A 14,646-nucleotide genomic window follows, 5' to 3' on the forward strand; every position below is an offset into this window, starting at 1 on the left:
CCACTACTCAACAATGTACGCCCTTTCAATACAGTACTGTACAAGCAAAACCTGTCAGAAAATAGAGAAATAATAGTCATAAAAAAAGACAACTGCGCACTAGCACATAATAAGGGTTTACCCCAGCAAAGTACGTTCTTGTTAACGTCAAAATCCTTGGTGAAGAAATGAGAACAGGGAGGTGGTATAAGAGCATCATGGGCACTCCCCCCCCCCTACCCCCCCAGGCCATGTGATTTTCCCGAGGCTTCATGAGGACGGCCCCTGGATGCTAGCGATTACGTTTTTCGTATAGCTTATGCGCTATGCTAAGAAACCAAACTTACAGGGACCTTTCTATGATCGTAAGGGGTTGTTATAAACTAGAGCCCTGAAGTTCTGGCAAAATGCCATAAATGCCTTTTTTTTACCTACTTTCAATTTTTTATTGTATATAAAATTCCCTGCCTTAAATATGCTCATTCCGACATTGTTTTATGTTTATCCATGAATTTTTGGAGGCCATATTCAGTATATATAACTTGCATATTTTGAACATTGACGACTTAAAAAGAATTGCTCTTATAAAAATCTGCACAATTCTTAATATTAATTAATATAATTATAGATTTATTTTTTTTATTAGAAACCCTTTATCCAACCTCATTTAAACGTGAATAAAAGCAAGTATCTGAGAGATAAAAGACTTGGTTTGGTGGACAAAGAAGTTTTATCTCTGCTATAGGCGCGCGCTATACTGATAGCAATCTATTCCGTCAAACTCACATCGAGATTGTAAGAGTTGTAATTAAATCCTACTTACAATTGATTCACAATTAATCAATAATTCATTAATTTTGCTTTTTCCTCTTGCTTTTGTACCTTTTCGTTTCTCCACATCATGTCTTGCTCACGTATTGTAAATAGAAGATAGATACAAGATTCATCGAAAGACTGGTTATTTGTGGAGATGAAGATTAAAAGGAAGAAAATTCATCACTGCCCCCACGGGGACTCGAACCCCGGTCTCTCGCTTGCCGGACGATTGCTCTACCATCTAAGGGTACGTCCATAGTGAACCGCTTCTCGCTACTCGCTTTATCGCGGCTGAAAAAAGATCGTGAAAACTCATTGGGGCGGCCATAGTGCGCCCGCCTACCTGCTTTTACCGGCTGAAACTGCTTTTACCCGCTTTAACCAGAATGAATTGTTATTTCTTTTTCTCGCTTGACCGGCTCACCGCTTGCAGTTTTAAACGGATACTTTCCTCTAAGTGTTCGTTTTATAATGGAATAGTAAATCGACGGAGTTTTTGTAACGATCAATTATCGTTATTACTAATCGTTGATTAATTATGACATAATAAAAGCGAAATCGTTAATCATTAAGTAATTAAAGAAAATTACCAATTATAGTGAATCCAATTGGAGTTTTTGTGACGATTAATTATTAATACTAATCGTTAACTAGATGACATAATAAAAGCAATATCGTTGGTTAGTCATTAATTAAGGTTAATTAACGATTATACTGAATCCAACGGAGTTTTTGTGATGGATAATTGTTGCTAATACTAATCGTTAATTAGTTATGACATAATAAGCGAAATCGTTAATTAATTAGGGATCATTAATTATCATACTAAATCCAACGGAGTTTTTATGACGCCTAATTATTGTTAATACTAATCGTTAATTAGTTGACGTAATGAAAACGATATCGTTAATTAATCAAAATACCGTTGGATTTCGTTTTATCGTTACTAATTATTGATCATGATTTAGTTTTATCGTTAATAAACTAATTAATGATAAAACGAAATCCAACGGATTTTGCCGTTAATTAGTCAGTTCATCGGCCAGTTCAGTTTTATCGTTATTAGTTGATTAGTTAATTATCGATCATGATTTAGTTTTATTATTAATGTAAACTAATTAACGATAAAACTAAATCAAACGGAATTTTGTAACGATTAATTTTCGTTTTTCTAATCGAAAATTTGTTGTGGCACTAAAAGCGAAATCGCTGATTTATCATCAATTAATTAATTAACTATAATTAGTGATTACACTAAACCCATTGCAACTTCAAGGCGAGTCCTATTCATTTCATGTACATTCGTCATTCTTTCATGTTTAATTTTATAATAAATATTTTTTGTTGTCAACAAAAACACACAATAGATCCCCACGTGATAGCTCCATGATGCCAACTGCCCATGCAGGCAGACGCTCCCGCGAGCGGTGCACTATAACCACCACCGGCTAGAATCGCGCGGGATCATCCCGCCTTCTACAACTGCCGCGGTTTAAGCAATAAAGCGAGAAGCGGGAAGCGGTGCACTATGGACGTACCCTAAGCTATGGAAGCAGATACAATATTTCAACCTTGGAGCGTATATATATATGTTGAAAGGCACCGTACATGGACGGCGTCAACAATCAACTAATAGCTCGTGAATGACAAAGGCCAACCAGATGGCCTTGGATGAATCTTTCGATAAATCTTGTATTGACAAGTGGAGAGGACGTTTCTATATGCAGAAGATAGATATGTGACCGGTGACAGTCCCAAGAATTGTCAAACCGTGAATCATGGTTCCTACAGAGTGGGAGTGAGTGAATACAAAGCTTAACGTTTGAAAATTCTGAGAAATATGTTGTTGCTATTGTAATAAATCCGTATCGAAAACCCATTTTTATGATTTAAACATTATTCTTCAGTTTTTAGCCAGCATTATTTTGCATATTAGCTAATTACTTATTTATAGTATTTGGTTGTGTGAATCATCTCCTATCTAACCTTGAGGGATCACAAACACTTTTTTTTAACATGATGGTGGTCGGCTGAAGTTGGTTTTCTGTGGTTCCCAACTTCAAGGCGCAAATGCGAGCCGATCTCCCCGTTAAAAAGTCTCGCCACAGAGAGCAACAGTCCTACAACGGTAAATAATTCAACCATAACACTTCACTCATAGTTAGAAAAACTGGGGGCAGATGACAGCACTACACATAACAAGCATTACAACTAAACAAACTTTACGTCAGGTTGCACTACACGTACACGCACATTCCCGCATGTACCGATTCGTTGGGGGTTCATTGGGGGGTTCCGCGGGGGGGGGGTTGCATGTGTGGTGTAGCAGTAGTAGGTAGGGACTCCAAAAAATGGCTCGGGGATCCATGATGTTCTTAAGTCAGCCACCTCGTTGGGCAATTTGCCTGTTGTGGCGTTGTATTTGTATTTGTATTTGTATTTGTATAATATCAACTTAGCTTGGTTGGCTAATAATAATGCAGTTATTATAAACTATTATAAAAACAGACAAAAAAATGCAGTCAGTTTTTAGGACTTAACGTTGTAGCTCGCTCTTTTCGTTATTTTTTCCATTTACTTACAAATGCCATTTTTTAGCGCCTAATTTAAGCATTTTTAGTTCCTTTTTTTGTCTGCCTATTTTTTACAATTTTTAGTGCCTAAACTTTCGGTCTCTCTAAGTTCTAACAATGAAGTACAGGTTTTTCCTGATGTCAATTCCTCCTCGACATAGCAAAAAGGTTAAGAAAAGCAATCGAAATCATCACAGAGTGATTCAGCAGACTACGCTCACCATCTATCCTCTTCTCTCCGGTACTTCATTTTTAATGGGCAAGTCAAAACATCAGGTGTACCTAACTCAAATGGTCCTAGTAAAAATATCGACTCAAATTAATTAATTTTTTTCTCTAGTTAAAGGGCATTTCGACATACACAATAAACACCAAATCAACAAAAAAATAATTTTTTTTATTATAGCCAGTTTTGGCTCAGATACGAAAAGGTTACAGATGATGAGAGCGCTTTAAGGGTTAATCATTTTCTATTTATTGTTGGTTACGTTGAGGTGAGTCAAAAGCTTTGCTATATTTTAGTCACTTACACGTTTTTTTATTTATGAAATTAAGGCGTCGGAGACGGGGGTGCTGTGGACGCTCGAGCACCCACGAAAATTTATGGCATGGGTCTGAACATCCAGCGAATTGATTCAGAAATCATAATTTCCTAAGCAAAAATCAAGACGAGCACAAACTACAAATTCAAAACCCTTCCGACGCCCCCGATTAAGAGAGAAGGCATTCATCATCCAAAGTATATGCCATCGTGTCGCACGGTCGTAAGAAGCCATCTTTCTGACAGTTCTTGGATTCATTCCTCGTCATCCAAAGCTGGCAAAGAGAGGTTAACTTTCCAGCGGTGATATGCACTGTTTATATGACTCAACGTCGTAAGCAAATAGTGCAAAACGTTTGACTCACGCTCGGTATTCAGGCCATTATGACATTGACGACAATCTTTTTTTAAAGATTTCTTTTACCCGAACGGTTAAGGCGGGAGTCTTCAACGTTATGGCCCGCGGGCCACATTTGAACCTCGGAGCTTTTTGTCGTGGCCCGCCGATCATTTTCAGAAAAAGGTTGAAAAGAATAAAAACGCGTTTATTCTGGAATTGATGGGATAGTAATTAATAGTAATTGATGGAAAGTAATTTCGGAATTGATCATCGGAAATCATCAATTAAATAATCAATGAGGAATCGATGGAAGAAATAATTCTAGAATCGGTGGAAGAAATAATTCTAGAATCGATGGAAGAAATAATTCTAGAATCGGTGGAAGAAATAATTCTAGAATCGATGGAAGAAATAATTCTAGAATCGATGGAAGAAATAATTCTAGAATCGAAGGAAGAAATAATTCTAGAATAAATGAAAGGAATAATTCCAGAATTGATGAAAATCCATAATTATAGAAAGAAATAATTTTATAATTTTTGGAACAAATAACTTCAGAATAAGTGAGAAAAAATTACTTATAAATCAATGCGAGAAATAATTTCGTAGTTTCTGATAGAATTTATTTCACAATCAATAAGAGAAATATTTATTCAACTCGCTTTAACTCGGAGCCCCATTGGTGCCTTCTATTAAGATGCCATTGAATTACATGAGTTGGTGGCCCACGGGCTTCGAGGGAAGTCTCAATCTGGCCCACCGTGTCTGAAAGATTGGACACCTGGGTTAAAGAATACAAGCTCAATCGGCCGCGAGTGAAATGTGGCCCTCGGAGTCATGTGATATGGACCACGATTTCAAACCTAATTTTTTAACAATGAGCCAAACTACATATTTACGGATCACTCGAGTGACCTAGAGCACTTATGTGACCCACGGTACAGTTCCACATCACTCAAGTTACCTGCGGTACAATTCTAGATCACTTTAGTGACTTGGGGCACAATTCCAGAGCAATTAAGCGGCCCGCAGTGCAGGTCACAAATCACTTTAGTTACCCGAGACGGCACAGTTCCAAATCACTCAAGCGGAATATTTCAAATACAACATATTTCCCACATGTCTTAAGTGGAACGTGGCGGATTTCCAGATCACTTAAGCGAGCTACTTCACCAAACACCAACTCTGGCCATATCGCTATATTGCAATTTACTGCCATAAGTGAGATGGGTTGGAAGTGAAGGCGCTGTCTATCGGTGGTCGCCTCGAGTTCGTTAGGAAAATAACTTATCTATTTCCTCCCTTGGGTTCGAACCCGGGATCCTGACAACAACCTTCACAATGGTAGACGAGCATCTTACCACCATGCCACTCGGGCACTAACTTAAGCGAGCTGTCCACAGTGCAGTTCCACATCACTTCAGTTATCTGCTGCACAGATCCAGATTACTCAAGTGGCCCACGACACATTTCCACTACGCCCGCAACACATTTGCAGATCACGCGGTAGCTTTTCAAATCAATGAAGTGGCCCGCACTCTCCTCTCGTTATGGTTGAGCACTCTCAACCTTTACGAATTTCTATATTTGAATCTCCTCGCAGAACCGAAAACTTCTCTGTGTCACTGGCCTTATGACGTCAATGCAGGTTTTGCACAGTTTAACACTCCGATGTAAGTTTACCGCATAAATTCACACGTATCTCTAGTAGCAGCTCGGAACCAGTCCCCACATCTGGTGACGGGATTATCTTTCAGTTACGGGTTTTTTTTCGGTGACGTTAATTGCCTGGCGTTTATTAGGGTCTCTCTCCATCTTGATTTTACGACCGCTCAAGAAAAGAAAAGAAATGACTATGCGAAAACCGTCACGATATGAATTTCGCGCCCTACAATGGCACTGTGACAATAATTGTCATTTCTATAAATATCTCGCGTAAATGTGAGTCAAATATGTGATTTCCGGTCGCTGTTATTATTACGCAACGAAATAGAGTCGTTACAATAACTTATCAACGCGTTATTACGCGGAAGAGAAGGTGTTGCGTACGGAGTGAAAAAAACAAAAAACCGCGTTATAACGACTCGCCCCTTTGTTATCTCTTGAGAAGTTGATAGAGTCTCTCACAGTCTTTCTCTCGTATAAAAAACTAGAGCAGTCAGTTGCCGGTGAGAGTAAACACGACGTTAAAGAGGAAGTGAACGAGAAAAAAGACATACGTTATTCCATTTGGAGGTTGTGTGTGTGTTTTTTTTTTTACTTTTTTTCATTTATACGATTCGGCAAGACAATAAAAAATCGAGCAAAATAACCACATCGAACAGATACGAGATCGTAAATAACTTAGTACATAGAGAAAAGGTCTTACGTCAAACTTGGAAAATCTTCGTACGGAAAGACCACAACGTTGATGGTGGTGGTGACGATGCCAGTCATCGTGGAATGATGACGCGTCAATCCCGATTCGAATCGGGGGGGTCCTTATCAAACGCTTTATTTGCTTGTCGATCTCTTATTTGATTTGTTTCTGCCGCTGATTCGACTCGCAGTTCGACTACCTTCTACAGAGTGTCCCACACACAATCGTCTGATGGTTTTCAAGATGGGATAGCAAGAAAACGGTGACAGATATTAGAGCCATTCTTGCGGAATATAAATGTGCGAAGAGAGTCGAGAATTTCAGACACCGGAAATGTATAGTTATTAAAATTAAAAAAAAAATTAACTGTTTATACAGACACCCTGTTTCCAAAAACCAAATTAGAAAGTTGTTGCCCTGTCTGTCCTGATGCCACCAAAAAAAATATAACACATTCCCAAGTGTAATATTCACAGAGATATTTGAATCTCGCCGCCACCTCGTTGGGCATTTTGCCTGTTGTGGCGTTGTATTTGTATTCGTATAATTCAAAAATCTCAGGAAAGTTGGGAAAGAAGAGTTAGTTTGCCCGTTAGGTTTTTGATGTACTTTCCTCTGTTTTTGAATTCAAATGTCTCTGTGAATATTGCACTTCGTTGGGCTCAGGAGAGACAGGGCAACAACTTCCTAATTGGGTTTTTTGGTTCAGAGGTGTCCGTATAGAGATGGTTAATAAAACTACACATCCCCTTGCAACATGAATGACGTATCCGAAATTCTCAACACTTGACACATTTATATTCCGCAAGAATGGCTTTAATATCCGTCATCGTTTTCTTGCCATCCCATCTTTCAAACCATCAGTCGTGAGAGACATTCTGTATAAACCTTTAACATTTTACTCAACATCAATTTGCCTTTTTGCATTGAATCATTCAATAGAGTTTATTTTATTGAGTACTGTGTTTACTCTTATAAACACTTCTCGTTCTATATTTAACTTTATAAATACATCGGGAGCATGCATAGGTCAAGATAGACTTGAAAGGTTGGCGGGGTAGAGCATGTGATGATGTCAATTTATATACATGTGTATACGCTATATCAGTAGGCTCCTTCGTTGACGTTGCAGATACATATCCTCCCCGTATCTCCGCCCATGATTGGGAGTTTACTGGGATTCACGTTTTATGCTGGAGGTCGACAGGTTAATCATAAAAGCGTTTCTCAACCTATGGTCCGTGAGGATGGCATGGGGGGGGGGGGTCTGCACAGGTAGACCGATAATTTGACTCTCACTGAATGAAAAATTATTCTACCATTGTAATATTGATATTAGTAATACCCATATGAGTTCAACTTAAAATATACCTTCATACTTAAGTTCACCATACATCATCGAGGGAAATTGCGATCGCTTGTTTAGTTCAATAAATGCAATTTGCTAATAACTTCTAAAATGCAATTTGCTAATTACTTCTAAAATGCAATTTGCTAATTACTTCTAAAATGCAATTTGCTAATAAGACTTTTCATGAAAACCACTCAGGCTTTTGCCATAAAAAATCGATATATATCGATGTAATTTATCTCTCTGAAAAAAAAAAAAATTTGAAAAATGTTAAAATAGCATTTTTTATATAGTATTGTTTGCAAACATTTTATTACATGAGGTATTGATGGCATAACTATCGATAAGATAAATGAGGGTAAAATGCGTTTAACTCACGTTTATGCTGTTTTTTTTCCAACTTTTCTCCGCTTTTCGAATATCTCGGCGAATATTGCACTTAAAATCGCGGATTATTGCCATTTCTAGTTGGGCGTTTGAGGATAGGGTGTCCGTATGAAAAGTTAATTTTTTTTTATTTTAATAACTATACAACACCCCCTAGCAACATGAATGACGCATCTGAATTTTACACGTTGTTTGGATACTTTTTCTAATTGAAAGTATTCCTCTTCTATCAACGGTTTGCTAGTAAAATGCGGTTCGTACTGGTAGCTATGCACCCTGTATACAAGTATATACAGAAAACATTTTGCTACCACGAGTTTTGTGTAAAAAAATTTGTTGACTACAGCATTAATTAAAACATTCTGATGTCTTGAATATTGCTTAAAAAATTTTCGTTGCCTAGAGCAGCGGTTGCCCCTTTAGTCGTTGACCCCCAGGAAATCTTGGTATCTCTGTCATGGACCCCCATTTATAGCAGCAGAAACTACAGTCATCTTTCAGCGAGAATGTTCGCGAATTGAGGACATTTTATAGAGTACTAGTAAATGGGATACGATAGCAATGCAATATAGGAGGACTGCAAAGAAATTAAAACAACGTTTCATATTCCTATTCAATGCAGTCTTAAAGCATGTGCCCACCCGGGCACGGCCCGGGAGCTTCAAGAGAAGAGGGCCTCACAAAAATGAGAACTGGTTCAAATTTTCAAGAATTCGTCTCCTAGGGCCCCAGAAAAATCACTTGGCCCGATGCTCTTAAGACGGTCCTGTTCCTATCAAAAGCTGTCGCCACAAGTACAACTTTTGCCAAATCATAACAATACTATTGCTGCAGTCTACCAACGTAGCAGACTGTGCTTTTGCGCGTAAATTTAATTAAAATGTTTCTTTTTAAGTAATGTATTTATATATTTTTTCAACTTATCATAAAATTTTATAATTCTAGAATTGAGCCTTGGACCCCCAATAACCCAATAAAATGGCAGCGGACCCCTGGGAGTCCACACACCTCCATTTCAGAACCAATGGTCAACAGCATTGCTTAAAAGTTTTTGTTGTCTAGAGCATTGTTAGGAAAAAAAAAGTTTGTTGCTTAAAGGACCATCAGAGAAACACTTCTTTGCTCTAAAGCATAGTTTCCCAACCTTTTTTGTCCCATCGCCCTCTTCTTCAGAAATTCTTTTCTCCCAGCACCCCCCTCCCCCCCAACGCAATCTAATCCATAGAATCCTATGCTATACCCGTAGGTTCTACCGCTCCCCCCCGGAACATTCCGTCACCCCCCCCCCCCCAGGGGTCGTTAACGCCCACGTTGGGAATCACTGCTCTAAAGGATTGCTAGAAACATTTTTGTTGCATATATATATATATATATATAAAGCATTGCTTGAAACAATTTCTGCCAAAAGTAACATTTGAACTTTCATCGATTATAATTTTAGTACATACTGTTCGAAATGTGCACCTTGTTTAAATACGCATGTTAATAAAAAAAAAATGAACGTCTTGCATGAAATCAATAGTGCAATGAATCCTCTCATTTCTCCAACGTGGCTCCAGCTAATGTCCTCGGATTCCGTTTCCAGTAGCTATTTTGGAACTGGATATCAAAACAACTGGATGTTGACATTGTTTTTAATGAGTTAGGAATCTTCAAGACCAGCTTATTTTTTTAGGCGACATCTTCCTCACAAATAGGATACAGCAAAACGCCTTCCAAAAATTTTCTCGCCTACTTCATGGTCAAGAGCTGTCTAAATTATTTATTTTCTTCATATTCAAACACCGATAGATTACATTCGCAAAAGAAAAAAAGAGTTCCGGTTATACTCATCATCTCGAGATGTTATAATTGTTTGACGATTAAATATATTCACCCATAATGAACGGTGGCGGCATTTCGTCTGGGGGAACTTTCCAGAGTATGTAAGCTTATACATACTTACAGTTGATGTTAATAAGAAAGTTATAGCTTAGGCGAGGTGAAACGCGCGATCATATTTGCGTGCCGGGAACACGCAATTAATCATTTTAGAAGTCACTTCCAGAAATCCGGTATTTTTTTCACTTAAGGAATGTGTCGGTCCTTCCTTGCTTGTGTCCGCTTCTCTTTTTTGGTGTCTTGGCATTTCTCGATTCATTATAAAAACGGTAGGCTCTCAATTTCACTTTTAGCGGTGGCCCCTCTCTTTGAAGAAAAGCGATATTCTTGGGAATAAAAGAGCCCCAGAGAATGATATGGTCCTTCTCGAAACATGCCCTACAACAGCGTTTCCTCAACCTTTCTGTACCCAATTACAAGTAAAATAACTGAAACAATTAGACGGACCTCTAATTCCCAGCATTGAGTATGTAACCATATGGTTTTGACATTTTTCACGTGTTTTTGACTGTTCCGACTTCATACAAAAATTGTCCCGTTTTTTCAAAGAATCTTATTTGAATTTATAACTTTTACTAACACCGTAAATGAAGACAATTTTCACGACCTGTAAATTATACTGTATCATGGTACTTATGGCTAGAATTTGTAAATGCTCATCTTCTATATTTGAAAACATTTTTTCTGAATTACATATTACAACTTTTTTTTTTGAATTACAATCCATTTCACTGCCTTTCATTTCCCATCCATCGGTTTTCAAGTAATTTTAGCAGATTTGGCCAACTTGCAGCGACGTTTTTGGCGAAAGTGCTGGTGATGTCCTGTGTTTTACGGTATTTAAGATCCCAATTTTCTGCAGTTTTCTCAGTGAAATATGGTTATCTGTAGTCATGGTGAGAACGTGTTTTTTTTTGTGAAATACATTTTTGTTTATTGTGATCTGTAACAGCTCTTCAGCAATAATATGCAAACCAATGGTATGCAAGAGGTTTTGGGCTCGATTCTCGGTGAAGACAACAAACTTTTATTTCCTAGGTTCGACTTGGCATAATATGCAGAAAATATCTTGATTTGATTCTGCCAGAATTTTAAGTAGGTTATCATTTTAGACAGACGTTTAGAAGAATATAGAGGGAGAAGAGCGAAAAGAGAAGAATAATTATTTATTTTTTATTTGAGTCACATGCAATAACAACTGAGCAATAGCTACAACAGCTTAAACCACGATTTAAAAAATGATAAAAATTCTAACTCTTTTAAGAAATGCATTATTCACTATATAAATAATCAATAACATTAAATTTCTATACTTTAAAGCAAAAATAATTAGATTCGGAAACATTTTAAAATTATGATGACATTGGAATCAGCTTGTGATTGAGTATGAAAACTATATTTAAGGGTCGTTTTGTACGCATATGTGTTGTGTTGTACGCATATGTTTGTATACGTGTCGTGTTGTACGCATATGTTTGTAAATGTGGTCGTGTTATAATTACTCTTTCTGTGTCTTTGCGTATTATATATGTGTGTGTGTGTGTGTGTTAATAAGTTTCAATTTCAAATTTACAGGTTTCCAAATGGAAAATCATTTATTCCCACAGATTCAAAAACTGAAATTTTCATATTTTATTTCGCAATGAAAATATCTATATTAAAGACATTCTAGCCATAATTATTATAATGCAGTATAATTTATAGGTTATGAGAATTATCTTCATTCATGTTCTTTTTTTTTGTGGGGGCGGGATGGGGGAATTCCGTGAAATTATAATAGTTTAGTAACAACTTAGATCACTTGGATAACGCTACGCAAGAAAAAACACGCCGAGAAAAAACACGCCGACGAATTCCTCAGATTGGGGAATATATAAGTTCTTAAAGTTTTCAAGAACTTTTTTTTTAGTCGGCTAATGAAGTTCCTTAGTGTAACTTTCATCACTTAAGCTGTGCAGTTCTGTACATAAAGCTTTTATGACCACTTTTGAACATACTATGGCAATGCTGTTATCAAACTCTTGAAGTTTTTCATGGTGACAAGTTAACTAGAAATTAGTGACGAGTAAACGAGAGTTTAATAAAATTGTTATCTATGAAAGCTAGACGGGACCGAAGAAAAATGACGACTTAACCGGAGTGACTACTTCTAAGGTTTAACTGTATTCTTCTGAGAAGTGAAATACAGTCATCTGTTGAATTGAGGAATCAATAAGAGGCGAAACCAAAATGACTCGTATTTTTAATTAATGTCGCGTTTGAAAAGAACAATCAGAAAATAGTTACCCTGTTTGTCGTCCACGATGGCAAAATTGAATCAGCTGCATCCATGGGAAATCCCAACGCGCTTAAAAGAGAAAAAGACGACTCACTTGCGAGTCGAAATGAAGTTGTAGACGTTCTTTTTTATGGGTGGAAAAATGAGATTATATAAAAGTCGTTTCCGTTGATACGCATTCTCTGATACATCATTTTTATTCTTCTTAATCGCGCGGGATATAAAGATATCGCCATGAATGAAACATTATATAACGATTCTAGAAATTTAGTTCGAACGGGAAGACGTGACAAGTAGGACGAATGTTTTACAATCGAAGATTTTCCATGTTATAAACACGCATTTTACGGCAAATGTGATAGATCGTCGCTTATGCTTAATCACATTCTGTTTCAGAAGTTTAGACAATAAATAAAATCTTCTCGATTTTAAGAAGTACGTACAGAGTGAATTATACCAATTTTTTTCTTCATATTTCTATGTACAGGGTGATTTTATAATTCCCCTTCTCACATTTTACTGACGAACCGTGGATTCCAGAAGCACATCTCTAAAAAAAGTATCTCCAAATAACGTGTAGAACTCAGATACGTCATTCATGTTGCAAGGGGCTGTATAGTCATTTAAGTATAAAAACTTTTTATACGGACATTCTGTCCTCAAAAATACTATTGGAATGTTATTGCCCTGTCTCTTTTAAGGCCAAAAAAAAAAAAAAAAAATCCCCGTTTCTAATTTTAATATTCACTTGAGATATTTGAATTAAAAAATTGGAGAAAAGTTTGCATAAACTAACAGACAACGCTTTTTTTCTTCACTTATGCTGTTCTTTCTCAATTTTTCTCAGATTTTTGAATTCAAATATCTCAACAAGCACTGCACTTAAAAACGTGGAAGTTTTTTTCGTTGACCTCGGGAGAGACAGGGAAACAACTGAAAAAAAATTGGATTTTTGAGCACGGGGCATCATATCCTTATAAAAAGCTAACATTTTTATTTTTAAATCTACACAAATCCTCGCAATATGAATGACATCAGGGGCGTAAGCAGCATCGACCTTTGGAGGGGGGCACAAAAATTTTCATTCAGAGAAATTTTGAGTTACCAACCTTGAAAAAGCATTTGAATTAACAGAAATTGGTTAAAATAGCATATAAAAGGTATTTTCTTTCGATATAGCAACTTTTTTAATCGAAGTATTTTTTTCCTTCTAATTTTTGGTTGCCTTGGGGGTGGTCACGGGCTACCTGTGCCCCTCCCCGCGTACGACTGAATGACATATCTAAGTACTACAGGTAAATTTGGATACTTTTTCTAGTTGGAGGTATTCCGGAGATGCCCTGGCTCCCCACAGGAGGACCGAAACGCTTAAGTTGCTTCTTGCGACAGAGCTTGAATTTCTCGAGGTTTCTTCAGTTGGAAGTATGCCTCTAGGATAAACGGTTCGCCAGTGAAATACCATACGCCCTATTACCTATGCAGCCTGTATAATGACATGTCCTGACTGCCTGATTCAATGATTCATCATCGATGAGCCAAAACCACTGAAGTTATAAATATGAAATTTGGGGAGTAGTTTTATTTCATGACGTAGAAGGGTTTTTGAAATTCGACTCAAAGGGGTCAAAGGCTACACACAGAAATCACGCCACCGAAATCGATGAAGCTACAAATATGAAATTTGATAAGTACAGTCAAATCTTGTTTTAACGAATACCGTTATACCGTTTTTTTGAAATTCCACCCCTAAAGGGGTCATAGGGGGGGGGGAGTCTAAAAATTATACAAAGAATCACGAAGAGCCGATACCGCTGAAGCTATGAATATGAATTGTGGTCGGTATTATATTTTATAATGTACATACCAACTAAGATGGGATTTCTGAAAATTCAAACCCAAGGGGGTCATGAGGCGTTCAAATATTATATGGGGGAACCATTGTAAAGTAATTTTCAGATTAGCAAATTCACGTGGACGAAGCCGCGGGTAAGAGTTGGTTTCGGCATATAGGAAGAGCAAAAATTTATCCACCATATCTTTGCTACTGATATATATGTATATTCTTTTTCTAATAATTATGTACATTTAATAAATTCAGAAAAATTAGCTCTTGTTTGCGTTTTTATATTTATTCACTCACA

The 14,646-nt window shown here is 37.1% G+C and overlaps 1 protein-coding gene across 1 annotated transcript in view; it reads right to left on the reverse strand.

Annotated features, from left to right (window-relative positions):
• LOC149090277 (sodium-dependent dopamine transporter-like) overlaps positions 1-14,646 on the reverse strand; it is a 67,743-nt gene that overhangs the window by 35,091 nt on the left and 18,006 nt on the right. The gene's annotated exons all lie outside the window — the stretch shown is intronic.

Source organism: Pholcus phalangioides, unplaced genomic scaffold (genome assembly GCF_987345545.1).
Source record: "Pholcus phalangioides strain wild (caught in Gottingen) unplaced genomic scaffold, Ppha-v1.0 ptg000001l_1, whole genome shotgun sequence".
Taxonomy (NCBI): Eukaryota; Metazoa; Arthropoda; class Arachnida; order Araneae; family Pholcidae; genus Pholcus; species Pholcus phalangioides.